Raw genomic sequence first — 17,053 nt, 5'->3', positions numbered from 1 at the left:
GGGATTTCGTGGTTCTCAGGATCACCCGAACTCCACGAGCCCCCAGACAAGGAATGAACAATTGCAAATAAAGGGGGTCACAAATTTATTTAAAAAACGGCTTCAACAAGCCTAAAATTGGCTGGTAAGCCTGCACTAAAAACAATGAATGACTTACTTACATGTACTCACATGAATACATGTATAACAACACTTCATAAGGATGCCGTCCGCAGCTTGTGCCTCCTGTGTTTGCTCCGGATGAGAAGGGCTCTCTCACTGCACAAACTCCTCCGGTTGGTTGTAATAGAGTCTCTCCCCCCACCTGGCTGCGTTCCGGTTTGCAACCAAGGGTTCTGGCAGACTCCTCACCTCTCAAACACAGATGCTGCACTGCACCGCTCTCACGGGATCCTAGCTCCTCCCACCCTAACGCGTTTCGTGACGTAGGCACGCCACTTTCTCAAAGGAATGAGGAGTTACAGCTGATCTACCTTTAAATACCCTCTAGAGCTGATTGGCTATACAAGTGATGAGCTAATATGCAACACATGCTAGTATATACTAGTCCGCTTTTAACCACTGTGTATCTAAGGGAATTAACACCTTGGGATTCAAATACATCATAATGGGCAGACTTATAACTAAACATTGTACAGCATAATTGTCCATATAATCCTTTTAATAAAATCTATACTTACTAAAACGGACCAACCCTGTATAGATGGGGCCAAGGGCATTACTACAAAAAATAAAAATTAAATAAAAAAGGGCATAGAATCTGTTTATTCTTTTAGAAATGAAGCCAGATCGAATTCTATGTTTAAACCTTTGGGGGCTAAGGTTTTTAAAGTATATATCCAAAAACTTTCTTTTTTGGACAGATTGTTTAGCCTGTCACCCCCCCTCCAATTAGGTTTAGGACAATCTATTCCTTTACATATTAGACCTTTAGGGTCCTGATTGTGGGCTAATCTGAAATGATTGGAGACACTATGTGTCTCCAGACCTCTTTTAATGTTATATATGTGTTCTGCTAATCTACGTGTCAGTGGTCTTCCTGTTCTTCCCACATACTGGAGTCCACATGGACACTGCAGGAGATATACACAGAACTTGCTTTTACAGTTAATAAATGTACCAATCTCATACGTCCTATTAGTTACAGCAGAACGGAAGCTGGTACACTTCTCACTAAAACTGCAAGCCGTGCACTTTCCACATACAAAGTAACCTTTAAAATCAGACAGCCAATTGGAAGGTTTATGCTTCAATCTATCATTTGGACAGCTTGGTGCTAGCGATGCTTTTAAATCATTAGCTTTCTTGTATATGATCTGTGGTTGTGGAGGTAAAACGGATTGTAATATGGGGTCTCGCAGAAGGATTCCCCAATGTTTTTTTATTGTTTTTGCTATTTCTGGGGCCATACTATTATATTTTGTAATAAAAGGTATGAATTCTCCTTCTTTGACTTTTTTTATTTTCTTACGATTTATGTCAATTAATAATGATCTATCTATCTGATTGACTTTCTCGATAGCTGTTTCTACTTTAAATTTATTATAATTCGTGCCATAAATTTATGTTTTAAATCTTTGACCTGTTCCTCATATATATGTTTTTGAGAACAGTTTCTTTTTATTCTCAAGGCTTGTCCTTGTGGAATATTATCTACCCATCTTGGGTGATGATGACTGGACGCTAAGAGATAAGTGTTGGCATCCACTTCTTTGAAGTATGTTTTTGTGTGCACAACATGGTTCTCTACATACAAGGTAAGGTCTAGAAAATTTATGGACACAGGATGACTGTTAAAAGTGAATCTGATATTACAGGAGTTGGCATTTAGATAATCTTGGAACTCAGCTAGTTCATTTTGAGTACCCCGCCAGACGCACAGCACATCGTCAATATATCTTTTCCAGAGCACCAGGTTCGCACCGAACGGATTATTCCCCCAAATCTGCCCATGTTCCCACATGGCCATGAACAGATTGGCATAGCTCGGTGCAAACCTGGTACCCATTGCGGTGCCGCACGTCTGGAGGAAGAACTGCCCATCATGACTGAAGTAATTGTGTTGGAGAATGTATCTAATGCCACTAAGAACAAACTCCATTAGTGCAGAACTTACTTCATTGTCCTGTTCCAATGCCATCCTAATTGCTTTTAAACCTGTTTCGTGCTCGATAATAGTGTATAGAGACACCACATCACATGTCACCCAAATGTAATCATCTTCCCAGGTGAGTTTTTCAACTATATTTAACACGTGTGTGGTGTCCCTTAAATACGACGGAACTTGTATGACATATTTCTGCAATATATGATCTAAGAATTGAGACAGGTTTGAGGTTAGGGAACCGATCCCCGAAATGATCGGTCTCCCCGGGGGTCTGATAGGGTCCTTGTGAAGTTTGGGGATGAAGTAAAACACTGGTATCTTTGGCTCTTCCACCATAAGAAAATCGTGTTCTTTTTTAGTTATTACATCATCCTCCAATCCTTTATTGATAAAGAGAGAGAGTTCTTTCTTAAATTGATCTGTGGGATTTCTCTCCAATTTTCTATATGTGATTTGATCACTAAGGATCCTATTGGATTCTTCCTGATAATAACTTGAATCCATAACTACCAGACCCCCCCCCTTATCAGCTGCTTTAATTACAATATTATTGTTCTCAGCTAAAATTCTAACTGTCTCCTTCTCTTCTTTGGTCAGATTATGTTTTTTAATTTTAAAGGAATCCCCCAATGTTTCCAAATCTCCAACAACCATATCTGTAAAGGTGTTTATAAAATTACCTTTCATTGCCCTTGGGTAAAATGTTGATTTGTTTTTAAATGGGGTAAGGGGAGGTTTAGTTGTAGTACCTGGACCTGACATGATTGATTCCCTACTGACCGGATCTCTCAAATAGTATTTCTTTAAAGTGAGTCTCCGAACGAACTTATGTACGTCCACATAAAGTTCAAACATGTTTGGCCCCCGCACAGGAGCGAACTTTAACCCTTTTTCCAGGACACTTGTTTCAATCTTTGTAAGATTATGTTTACTCAGATTGAAGACACTTGTCTTAGCTTCTACCAATTTCGCCCTGGATTTGATCTTTTTCTTTCTCTTGTGTGATCCTCCTCTTTTCCCTCTGAATTGTCTGCCCTTGACCTTTTTCTTTCTATTTTCCTGTTGTCCCCCCTTGTTTGTGTATGTTTTACTTCCCTCCATGGTTCTCGAAATGGTTCGTTGTCTCTGCGTCTCTCTAAAAAATGAGGGTGTCCCTGGTTAGTTCTACCCTGCGATCTATCATTGGAACTATATAATGGAGATCTATCTCTGTAATTCCTGAAGACTTGATTATCATCGTCTTCTTTGTACCTTTGAAAATCTGTCCTCAACCTATCATTTGTCTGTGCTTTATTTTTAAAGCTACCCTGTTGTTTTTCAGGTTGGGATCGCTGTTTAGGTTTTTCTTTGGTATTATCACTATGGTTAGAAATACGATGTAATTCTTTTTTATCCTCTTTAGTGATTGTTATATCTTCATCTGGAATGACCTCAATTATCTCCATATTAGATACACTTTTATCTCTTTTCCAATTTCTTTGTTTTCCTTCATCATAATCTTTCTTGTCCCTTATAAACTTTTTCTGCTTATTGAGTTTAACTTCTTTACTTAGTTTCTCCATTCTTGAGATAGTTCTTTCCTCTAAGGTTTTATATTCACTAAGTTCCATAAAGGGTTCTAATTGATCTTTAATTTTGTTTATTTCTTCATCTAAGATCTCCAGGGTAACACTTCTACGTTTAAGTAGTAGTGCAATAAGCCCTACTGAACAGGTATCTAAGATGTTATTCCATTCATCTAGAAAGATTTTATTATCTTGGTCGCTAGTGGGTGGTTTTTGAACCCTGAGACCCCTTGGAATTCTCTTGTGTTCTAAATATTTTTTAAGGGTGAAAACTTCCCATTTTTGTCTTACTTCTTGATTAAGTAATTTTTCTAATTTGGTGAATTGTGTGTCTAAACTTTCAGTGTCTGGATCCATGATTTCATTGGAATCTTCAATGAATCCCTGGAAATCCATATCAAATAGTGCTCTATTAGTGAATAAAGCCATAATGGCTGTGGTAAGCTGCTGTTGGGTGTGAGATGTGATCAATTAATAAAGGAATGTGAAACCCTAACTCAAGCGCTAAACCTATTAATGTGTGAATTACACGTGAACAAAACAAATACCAACTGTGATTAACAAGAGGTTAAAGCTGCCAAAGGTTTCCCACAAAGCAAATATCTCAATTTGCATACATGACCAAGAAAATATACGGAGGATACCTGGCGCTTAAAAGAGTCACTGTGTCCTTTTGAAAACAGTCCGTTCTTTAAATAGTGTCTCAAAGTCCAAAACTTGAAGTGGATTGCTGTAGTTTTTCTTCACTGCTGCAGCTCTTCAACACATCTGAAACTGATAGAAGGGTACACCATTGCGCAGTACTACTGATGTTAGATGTTAACCCCTTACTGACAACTTCCCCAGTGTGGACTGAATACACTTACAGGAGTGTTTCTTTCAGGATACAGTGGAGACAATCTGTGCTTTATTCCCTTTCTGTTCTTTTGCACCACGAATCCCCTGGGTGCTTCCTCTGTCTCTTGAGATTTCGTGGTTCTCAGGATCACCCGAACTCCACGAGCCCCCAGACAAGGAATGAACAATTGCAAATAAAGGGGGTCACAAATTTATTTAAAAAACGGCTTCAACAAGCCTAAATTTTAATTTAAGCAGCTGATAAGGGGGGGGGTCTGGTAGTTATGGATTCAAGTTATTATCAGGAAGAATCCAATAGGATCCTTAGTGATCAAATCACATATAGAAAATTGGAGAGAAATCCCACAGATCAATTTAAGAAAGAACTCTCTCTCTTTATCAATAAAGGATTGGAGGATGATGTAATAACTAAAAAAGAACACGATTTTCTTATGGTGGAAGAGCCAAAGATACCAGTGTTTTACTTCATCCCCAAACTTCACAAGGACCCTATCAGACCCCCGGGGAGACCGATCATTTCGGGGATCGGTTCCCTAACCTCAAACCTGTCTCAATTCTTAGATCATATATTGCAGAAATATGTCATACAAGTTCCGTCGTATTTAAGGGACACCACACACGTGTTAAATATAGTTGAAAAACTCACCTGGGAAGATGATTACATTTGGGTGACATGTGATGTGGTGTCTCTATACACTATTATCGAGCACGAAACAGGTTTAAAAGCAATTAGGATGGCATTGGAACAGGACAATGAAGTAAGTTCTGCACTAATGGAGTTTGTTCTTAGTGGCATTAGATACATTCTCCAACACAATTACTTCAGTCATGATGGGCAGTTCTTCCTCCAGACGTGCGGCACCGCAATGGGTACCAGGTTTGCACCGAGCTATGCCAATCTGTTCATGGCCATGTGGGAACATGGGCAGATTTGGGGGAATAATCCGTTCGGTGCGAACCTGGTGCTCTGGAAAAGATATATTGACGATGTGCTGTGCGTCTGGCGGGGTACTCAAAATGAACTAGCTGAGTTCCAAGATTATCTAAATGCCAACTCCTGTAATATCAGATTCACTTTTAACAGTCATCCTGTGTCCATAAATTTTCTAGACCTTACCTTGTATGTAGAGAACCATGTTGTGCACACAAAAACATACTTCAAAGAAGTGGATGCCAACACTTATCTCTTAGCGTCCAGTCATCATCACCCAAGATGGGTAGATAATATTCCACAAGGACAAGCCTTGAGAATAAAAAGAAACTGTTCTCAAAAACATATATATGAGGAACAGGTCAAAGATTTAAAACATAAATTTATGGCACGGAATTATAATAAATTTAAAGTAGAAACAGCTATCGAGAAAGTCAATCAGATAGATAGATCATTATTAATTGACATAAATCGTAAGAAAATAAAAAAAGTCAAAGAAGGAGAATTCATACCTTTTATTACAAAATATAATAGTATGGCCCCAGAAATAGCAAAAACAATAAAAAAACATTGGGGAATCCTTCTGCGAGACCCCATATTACAATCCGTTTTACCTCCACAACCACAGATCATATACAAGAAAGCTAATGATTTAAAAGCATCGCTAGCACCAAGCTGTCCAAATGATAGATTGAAGCATAAACCTTCCAATTGGCTGTCTGATTTTAAAGGTTACTTTGTATGTGGAAAGTGCACGGCTTGCAGTTTTAGTGAGAAGTGTACCAGCTTCCGTTCTGCTGTAACTAATAGGACGTATGAGATTGGTACATTTATTAACTGTAAAAGCAAGTTCTGTGTATATCTCCTGCAGTGTCCATGTGGACTCCAGTATGTGGGAAGAACAGGAAGACCACTGACACGTAGATTAGCAGAACACATATATAACATTAAAAGAGGTCTGGAGACACATAGTGTCTCCAATCATTTCAGATTAGCCCACAATCAGGACCCTAAAGGTCTAATATGTAAAGGAATAGATTGTCCTAAACCTAATTGGAGGGGGGGTGACAGGCTAAACAATCTGTCCAAAAAAGAAAGTTTTTGGATATATACTTTAAAAACCTTAGCCCCCAAAGGTTTAAACATAGAATTCGATCTGGCTTCATTTCTAAAAGAATAAACAGATTCTATGCCCTTTTTTATTTTATTTTTTGTAGTAATGCCCTTGGCCCCATCTATACAGGGTTGGTCCGTTTTAGTAAGTATAGATTTTATTAAAAGGATTATATGGACAATTATGCTGTACAATGTTTAGTTATAAGTCTGCCCATTATGATGTATTTGAATCCCAAGGTGTTAATTCCCTTAGATACACAGTGGTTAAAAGCGGACTAGTATATACTAGCATGTGTTGCATATTAGCTCATCACTTGTATAGCCAATCAGCTCTAGAGGGTATTTAAAGGTAGATCAGCTGTAACTCCTCATTCCTTTGAGAAAGTGGCGTGCCTACGTCACGAAACGCGTTAGGGTGGGAGGAGCTAGGATCCCGTGAGAGCGGTGCAGTGCAGCATCTGTGTTTGAGAGGTGAGGAGTCTGCCAGAACCCTTGGTTGCAAACCGGAACGCAGCCAGGTGGGGGGAGAGACTCTATTACAACCAACCGGAGGAGTTTGTGCAGTGAGAGAGCCCTTCTCATCCGGAGCAAACACAGGAGGCACAAGCTGCGGACGGCATCCTTATGAAGTGTTGTTATACATGTATTCATGTGAGTACATGTAAGTAAGTCATTCATTGTTTTTAGTGCAGGCTTACCAGCCAATTTTAGGCTTGTTGAAGCCGTTTTTTAAATAAATTTGTGACCCCCTTTATTTGCAATTGTTCATTCCTTGTCTGGGGGCTCGTGGAGTTCGGGTGATCCTGAGAACCACGAAATCCCAAGAGACAGAGGAAGCACCCAGGGGATTCGTGGTGCAAAAGAACAGAAAGGGAATAAAGCACAGATTGTCTCCACTGTATCCTGAAAGAAACACTCCTGTAAGTGTATTCAGTCCACACTGGGGAAGTTGTCAGTAAGGGGTTAACATCTAACATCAGTAGTACTGCGCAATGGTGTACCCTTCTATCAGTTTCAGATGTGTTGAAGAGCTGCAGCAGTGAAGAAAAACTACAGCAATCCACTTCAAGTTTTGGACTTTGAGACACTATTTAAAGAACGGACTGTTTTCAAAAGGACACAGTGACTCTTTTAAGCGCCAGGTATCCTCCGTATATTTTCTTCTTCAGGCCTTCTTTGCTGAGTCTATCCAATACCTTCAGGAGGCGGTCTTCATGCTCCTCTAGAGTCTTACGAACACGATGATGTCGTCCAGGTAGACTAGGCATTCTCGTGGATTCATATTCATATACATATTCATATCTTCTCCATCAATCTTTGGAATATCGTGTGAGCACCACAAATGCCTTGGGGCATCCGGTTGAGCTGGTAGAACCCGAGGGGACAAACGCTGTCTTCTCCTTGTCTTCTGAGCTCATAGGTACCTGGTAGTACCCAGACCTCCGGTCCAGCATGCTGAACCACTGGCTTCCTGACAGGGCGCATGGGATCTCTTCTATCCTCGGCAAGGTATACTGATCTGGTAACATATGATGGTTCAAAGTCTGGTAGTCTACGCAAAGGCGGACGGACCCATTCGTCTTACGTACCACCACGATCGGGGAGGCAGAGGGGCAGTGAAACTCAGTTATGATGCCGGCCGTCTCCATCTCCTTCAGGATGTCCCCCACATCTTGAGGAGCGATACGTCTGGAATGCTCCCTATATGGCGTGGCATCATTCATACGAATCGTGTGCTGGGCGTTCTTGCAACAGCCCACATCCATCTCGCTGGTGGAGAATACTTCCCGGCGCTCTTCCAATTTGGCACTTAGCTGCTTCTTCCAGTCCGTGGAGAGGGTTGATTCACCATAGTTGAACTGTAGCCCGGCCGGCTGCTCTTGCACGGTTCCGGCTTTCACATTGGCCAGGGATGTCATGTGTGTAACCGGGAATATCCGACCCAGTGCTTGACCGACATCAAACCATATGGGGTGAGGTGAAATATTCTGGAACGCCACTTTGAAGCTATTAGGAAGGGCAGTCTTCCACTCCATCTCTGGCACCAACCGGAAAGCCTCATACATTAATCATCTAATTTAGGGAGCACGTGCTATCAAATTTGGGGTTCTTCTCCTTTACATTTGCTACATCATTGTTGCCCCGTTTAGCATCATCATTATTAGCTGAAGCGGGGCTTCTCACTAGTTTATAATTGTTCTGACAAGAAAATTACTTGTTCAAGAGATTGATTTGGATTGTCGATCTCAGCCACGAGTGCACACATGAGTAACACCAACACCAGTTGTTATGAGTAAATATAATTCATTGGTTACATAGCTTCAGATATCTTTCAGCATTCTATGACACTCAGGATACCGCTTATGATGTCATCAACAACCAGGGAACTCCCATCATCGATTAAGATGAACTGCTTGGTCAATAGTTGCTATTCTGTGTTCAATTTGTACTGCGCGCAGTACTGAGTATACTATCAGCTTTGCCACAGTTGAGAATCTGGACATTTCTGTGCTGTACAAATGTATCAGAGAACACATCCAGGCATTCAGCCAACCAGGGCCGCCAACAGAAATCATGGGGACCAGGACAAATGAAAGGAGCAGCTCCCCCCCCCCCCCGGAACCCATAGCGCACCTACCACGGAAAAATATTTTTAGCGCGCAACTTTTACTTAACTGTTTTCTTCTTATTACAATATGGAAAAAAACATTACAATGCAATATGTTTATTTTTATATTTTCAACAAAAGACAGGTGACTGCATGCCTGGGTGGGTGACTAATAAAAATGTATTTAAGCTGGAGAACTCAAAACTATGTGAATAAGTTTGTTAAATAATCACAATACATACAGTTCAGCTACAGGCGCTTAACAACAAGCAAATATGAATGTGTAAATGTCCTTGAGTTGGCCCCTAAGGGGTTAAATACAACCTTAGAGTCCAATCTGTTGCCAGAAACAGTCCAAAAAACAAAGTTCCAGGAAGGTGCCGCTCCCTCAGTTGGAAGTGCTAACCCAGCACTTCAATGATAACTAAATAGGATGAGAAGAACAGAAAGCGCATACTTCTTGGTGCAACAACGTTTTTACTAGTGTAACGGTTCGAGGCCTACCCAATCTCATATGGGCCCCTATGGTCTGAATCTGCCCCCAGTTACATGTCAGTGTAGTGTGGTGCACCTGCTGGCTCACAGGACTCCTGAGTCTCCCGCTCCTTGGTATTGGGGATTTCACCATGACAGGCGTATGAGGTAGTGCTGAGTTCTACTCACAGTTGGTACAGCACCTCCATCCCTTCCAGATCCCCACGATAGCAGGGAGGAGTCTCTGGAATAGAACTCCTGGGTGCATCGTCTTCCTGATTAACTCCAGTCACAGGCAAGAAGGGTTTTTGAATCAAGGGCATCTTTATTTGCATCATGCATGGCAGACTGCCCATCATAGCGGCCGGTACTTAGCCGCACATCATATAGCTGCACATCTCAACGAAGTTCCCTCCTGACTCTGTAATAGAGACAGGGATATTTCTGCCACCTCTCCCCTAAGGGAGGGCCACCAGCTGTGCCAGAGCCCTGGACACAGTGTGGGGTCAGCTTGTCACTCTGCAACTAATGACACTTGAGCTGCACAGACTCATAGCTCTTGCACCAGACACTTGCACTGTCTGGATCTGATCTGACACACTGGACCTCTAACTTTAGGAAGTGATGCGTAATATATAACTTCCAGAAGGCCCACCCCTGTGTCACTAACAGTGGACACAGAGCATGCTGTCACTTCCTTTGCTTCACACTACACATCACACAGGGGTTGAGGGCAAACCTCCATGATGACTTCTGGCAAACCTACCCTCTTGAGCTGGGTGGGTAGGTGGGTGACTGCCTGGGTGGGTGAATGACTGGGTTTGGTGAGTGACTGTGTGGGTGAGTGATTGACTGACCTTGACTGGGTGGGTGCTGCTTCCTTGCTCGCCAGACACTTCCCCCCTGCCCCGATATCCCAGCGGCTGTTGCCTGGGGCGGGAGGAAGACTGGGTTGGCAGGCGCAGGGTGAGCTGGGATGGCGGGCTCGCCACGGCGCTTCCCCTCCGTCCCCGCCAACCCAGCTCCAACCCAGCTGGGGGGGGGAGTGGGCCCACAGGAGGCAGCAGACCGGACACACTGCTTTCCCTGTGCATGCGCGCAGGGACCTCGGCTCTGCGCATGCGCACGTGAATCGCCGCCATTTTTTTTTTACTTTTTTGTTTTCTAATAAAACGGGCACGGCCACGCAAGCCCCTGACTCACGGGGCCCCGGCCGCCAACCCCGGCAGACCCACCTTGTTGGCGGGCCTGCAGCCAACATACCCGTTAGGGAGGCAAGAGGGGAGGTCCGCTCCCAGGGGACTCCCACACATCTATACAGTACTTCTCATAATAAAAGTAACATTCCACTATGTATCCTGTTCTCAGCAAAATTATCTACATTTAAGCAGGTCTGTAAGTGACAAAAGTTAACCCATCGTGCACCTTGGCCATTAGAAACACAACAAAGTCCATTTTCATTACAATAATGTATAATCTTGCTCACTTAATGCAACTATATATTTGTAACCATGTATCTGTCATCATAACTCTGTGCCCAGGAAATACTTAAAAAGGAGAGGTAACGCACAATTATTCATGGTTAAACATTTTATAAATAAATAAACAAGCATACAATACTATGTGTTTCTTCTTTTGTTTATCTGTTTGTAAACAGTCTTGGTCCAAGGGGGGGGGAAGGGAGCAGTACAGTCAGGAACACACCGGAAAATACAAAAGATAAACACAATAATAGTGCAATATGTTAAAACAATAAAGGAATTAGCTGGATCTTGGCTCTGATGCAATTCCTACTTACAACAAGTGGAATGAATATAGGCAGTGGTCTGACTCTGTCAGAAAAAAAGTAGGCTTGATCTTCCGCAGAGAAGGGGATACTGGATAGGAAGTAACTTCATACAGGATTCTTTAAGGAGATGTCAACTCAGATTCACGAAGAGTATTGATACCATATAAAAAGGGAAACGGACCATAGTACAGATCATAAAGTACAATTTATCCAATCAAGAAAGGTGAGAAAAACGTACTTACAATAAGTACATAAAATATGTACACGTAACAGTATCGTGAGACAGTAGAGGGCTCTTATTGGTAAGAAGCTGGCTGGATATCCTCCCTCGACTCCCACCTCTCCGTCGCGGTGTAGCGTCTGACGTCACTTCCGGCAAACGGGTGATGACATCCGGTAGAGAGCGGGGAAGATGGATCTCAGCAAATCGCCTGTATGTTCAGCAGACACCTCACACGTCTTCACATACATATTAAATAACATTGTCGAGCTTCCATTACCATGAAAGTGACCATTGATCACTCCCCAATTCTATTGATCATTTTATCAATGTTCTATTATGTAGGTGATGCACAGTTTTATATGACTTGGTGTTATGCCAACTTCAGAATGGACTTGCAACCATTGTGCTAATGTCCAATTAACAAAAATATAAAATTAGTTAAATGAAAACTTCCAACACACACAGTAACAACTGAAGTTATTATATGTTATCAAATCACCAAGCCTACACCTGTTGAATGCTAAACATGTCAAACTGTTTATATACTGTAAGAGACGTGTGCAGTGGACTCCATGCAATGGAGACCGTTTAACGTGAAACTAAAATTAGGCTTAATTGCACATGTCCCTTTAACACAGCAAAACATTCCAAATAAGCCAAAGCAAAACCTACTCCGCTTTGGAGAATATCTACACATGTAGTCCAGCCCTCTCTAACTGGGTGGTTAGCTAAGCTAATTACCATCCCAAATATATATATATATATATATATATATATATATATATATATATATATATATATATATATATATATATATATATATATATATATATACAGAGATATATAGATATATACAGATATATAACAGTGCCATAAGAAAGTCTTATCTGTATCTTGAAGCTGTAGGGGAGGCCTCTGCTCTCCTGGGTCCGCACCCTTGTGTGCTATAGCAATATCAGGATCCAGGTTTAGAAATCTTGTCCCCTTTGTCTTGTTGTCAGCTTGCAGTCTCTTTGCAGCTCAAGACATCTGTTTGTTCCCCAGGTCAGCCCAGTTGTGGACTAGGGAACATTCTGGTCTGTCCTTCCTGGGTCAGCTCCAATTGTGAGCTCAGGAATCCTCCACCTGTGTCTCAGAACAGACTTTTTCTAACAGAGTTATGATTAAGCAGGTGGAGTTGGTTGATTGGTGGTGTGCAATTAACCAGCACACTGCTGGATTAGAGGCACGTTTCTTAACAGGGATAAGTCCCTGTTACACATTAACTTCTTTTTTTTTAAAGTTGTGTGTGTGCTGATCACATGCATTTTAAGTGAAACTTCTTTGTCTTTTGTCACTGTTTTGTCATAGAAATTGAATTTGTAATGGTGATGTTTATTATTAATAATCAAAACACAATTTCAGTGCCAAAACGCAAAGAAGTTTGACTTAGAACACGTGTTTTAGCTATTTGCAGTTCTATATTTATAGTAACTGAATTCCTTGTGTGTCTGTGTGTCAGTGTGTGTGTGTGTGTCTCTGTGTGTGTGTTATTCTCAGGGTCCTGCCCCCCCTCTCTCCTGATCCTCCCCCCCCGGCGGAGATATGGAGTCATGGGGAGGGGAGTCTGTCTGAGACCCCGCCCGGAGCAGCCCCCACTCTCTCCCAGCTCTGTCCTGCTGCTGGTGCCTTCTGTTGGAGCCAGCCCTCCGGCGGAGGTACAGGTACACGGGGGCGTTTGGCGGCGGCTCACTGAGGGGGTGGAGGGGGCTGCTCGGTGGGTCACTGTGTGCTCGGCAGCTCACCGGGTGGGAGAGGGTGTGCCTGGCGGATCACGGGGGGAGGTGCTCGGCGGCTCACGGGGGAGCAGGAGGGGGTGCTCGGTGGCTCACTGGTGGAGGGGGGTGCTTGGCGGCTCACTGTGTGCTCAGTGGCTCACTGGGGGGGTGGAGGGTGTTTGGCGGCTCAGTGTGTGTGTGTCGCTGCCTTCCTCCTCTCTGGTGACTCCTGCTGGCAGCTGGCAACACTGACGTCCTCATCTATCAGCAGTGACGTCACTTCCGTCACCACTGACTTCCGCATCAATAAACAGCATTCACTGCCAGGGAATTTTGATGATGTGGTAGGTGCCGCTAAAGAAGTTTCACTTCAAAAAGTATCAATTAACACTATCAGCTTAAAATGTACAAGAATATAGGATTGTTGTTCTTAACATATTGTTAAGACATAAGGTGTGGGGGGGGAATTAACTAGTATCACCTTACTACTGTATTTAAGCTTAACCCAATAACATTTGTTTACAATTTTTTTTCCAGTGTGACATGATGATTATGTTGGAAGCCAGTGATTTTCTTATAGCAGAAAGAATGTGCCATCAGTTGGCAAAACTAAGTTAACAACAAACTATTTGCAGCTGAAATTGCTGTCTTACACCCCTTAACGATTAAAATATTGAATACAAAGATGGGCATAAAAGTTAATGTTAACTTGTCAAAAATGGAATGACAAATGTACTTTTTATGTTATGCAGGTTATTTTTCAGTTGCATATTTCTTAGCGCATACAGTATATCCAACTATTTGCTTTTGTTTTTTTAGATGTTATTGCATGTTAAAATTAAAAAGAACACATTCCCTAAGCACTTTATAGCTTCCATCCTTCAGGAGAGTGTGTATCCAGCTTTAACTACTTAAACTTCATAGTCCTCCCCCTTATAAATGTCCATACTGACCAAAACTGTAAGAAAAGGAGTTGTAATAGTTTTGCAAATTAGGTTGGCTGCTTTTAATTTTGCATACAATTTAATGCTCCGCCATTATAAATATCAGCAATGATCAAATTGGTAGCAAAAAACTAAATGGCATCCATCACATGATACACCAAGCAATCGGATTGCCTTTCCTGTGATTCCTTTCCTTTTTTAGAGTGCTGTGGTGTCATCAACAAGGGAGAGAGGCATGCTCTGATTGGCCATTGTACGTCCCTTTCTGATGACGACACAAGGAACGGCCTCACATGGTATAGCTACCAATCCGATGGCTGCCATTTTGTTTTTTCCTGAATTTACGTCATCTTAAAGGGAGGGAAGCATATACTACCTGATTGGCTGGCTTCCCTTCCTTTTTGATGTCACATCCTTAATAAAAATGGACCCTGTCACATGGTACACCAACCAATTGGATTGGGAGTACCTTTTGACACTTATGTGACATCACAGGCCTTATATAAGGCCTGTCCCGTCTCATTTGACCACAAGAAGATGTCGGGGCAACATCTCGGCCCCTTTTGGATAATATATGTAACGTGTATATCCCCACCCTCTGTGAGGTGATGTGGCTACAGTGTGTGTGGTGCAATACCGGCGGCTCACAGGAGGTCTGAGCCTCCGCTGCAGGGAGCCCGGGGTGTATCCTGGTACGATGTCTATAGCACCTCCACCTGTAACAGATTCTACTATGTGAAATTACCTGTTACACGACATTATATATATATTGTGACAGAAACCAGGGGATGGTAATAAATTCCATATATAGGTCTCCAGGATACTGGACAGCTTCTATCCTGTTTAGGCTAGAAAGTGCAGCCTCAGAATATATGCACTCTATCCCACAGTTTGACAGTTGCTGGAACTGAGGGATGAGGGATCCAGACCAGAGTTTGTCTGCTGCCTGATTTCTGTCACCTGTCCTGCTAGATAGAAATCAGGTATTTAAGGCTGATACCCTGGTTCCTCTTCCCTCTCTCCAAGAGACTGGAGGCAGGAATGCTGCGGGAAGCAGATAGGGGAAAAGCCTCTCCCCAAACAGGTTAACTCATTCTGTTCCTTTTCTCAAATTGTAAAGATTCTTATTTTTGTTTGTTGGAAGCGGGCAAGCCGCTCCAACCCCAGTCAGGGTGAACCTCAGTTAAGTTATTGCTCAGATGAGCAGGGTTTTGTTTTGCTTGTGTTTTCTTTTGTATTCACTGTGGCAGTCTCAGTGCCTGGGACTGAATAAACCAGGCAGTAGCCTGTTTAAAGGAACAGCACGTTACGCCTCGTCATTTAACCTACCCTAAAAGACCATGTTCTAGCAGTCCTGGACAGACGGCGGAGCCCCGGAGTAAGCCGTTTGTCACAATATATATATATATATATATATATATATATATATATATATATATATATATATATATATATATATATTTGCACAATAAACAAACACTCATGAGTAAACAGAAAATAACCAATTTAGTACAGACTATAATATGGTTACTGGTTACAGCTACCCGCCATACCCCACACGGCTGTAACCACCCGCCACATGTCCCATACTCTGTGTCCCAAGAATCCCACACCTAACCCCAATGTGTGAGACAGCACTGCCCACTAGTCTAGGTGTAATGGTTGTTGCATTTAGTGTAGTAGGTACCTGCCGGGTGCTCCAACACCCGGGCACGCCAACGGATAACAGAGAGGATCCGCCGATCCAGCGAAGGAGTCCACCTCCACAATGAGTCCGCCTCCGCGTGGGGTGGTATCTGGCTGGAGTGTCCCACACGAAGATAGTCTCTATGATGCAGTGATGGTCTGGTCCCAGACCACCAAGAGCCAGGATGCCACTGTGTCCTGGCTGTGTTCCTCACTACAAGATACAGGGGCAGTGTCCTTATCTAAGGGCATGCCCCTGCAGCAACCACAATCTAGTAGGTCTCAGGGCCTAAGGGGATAAAGCTAGGCCTAGTCCAGGGAAGCACAGTTCTCTGGACACTACCTCTCCACTTCAGCTCCCTCCGTAGACTAGCGTGGTCCAAGCACGCGAATTGTATCAATATCCCACTGCAGGGGAATCCAGCCTCGCGATTGGCTGCGTGCCTACACCTGGCTAACAGCCCCATTGCCTTCTGGGGGCTGTAGTCCCCGCTGGAACCTTCCCTCTAATAGCTGCTGCTCTGGGGGTCCTGCTGCGCATGTGTCCTCGTGCTGGCGCCAACCCCAACATGGCCGTCGGACTAGGGAATGCTCTGCACATGCGTGGCTACACTGCGCATGCACGAGGATCAGCAATATGGCAGCGCCCTTCTCTGAGAGCCCCCAGCGACGCGGTCGCCCTACCGATAATCCCATCACTGTCGGGACCTGCCCCCCCGCCTCCACTGCTTAGCGCACCCAGAGTTAAGAGGCTGACGGTGGGGGGGGGGGGGGGGAATCAGGGTACCCATGCTATATATAGCAGAGAAGACAGACAGAAAGAAAGAACTTACCGGAGACGTCTCTTCAATCAACATATGATTGTGGATTTCTTTGCATCGGCTGTTGAAGAGCATTGCATCGCGGGGCAAGAGATGGTGCCGGTGTAGGACGGGTATGAAGAACGCAAAGGTAAGAAACATATTTATTGTATTTTATTTAGTTGGGGTTTTTTT

This window comes from Ascaphus truei, chromosome 3 (genome assembly GCF_040206685.1).
Source record: "Ascaphus truei isolate aAscTru1 chromosome 3, aAscTru1.hap1, whole genome shotgun sequence".
Taxonomy (NCBI): domain Eukaryota; kingdom Metazoa; phylum Chordata; class Amphibia; order Anura; family Ascaphidae; genus Ascaphus; species Ascaphus truei.
This window is presented reverse-complemented; position numbering follows the sequence as displayed.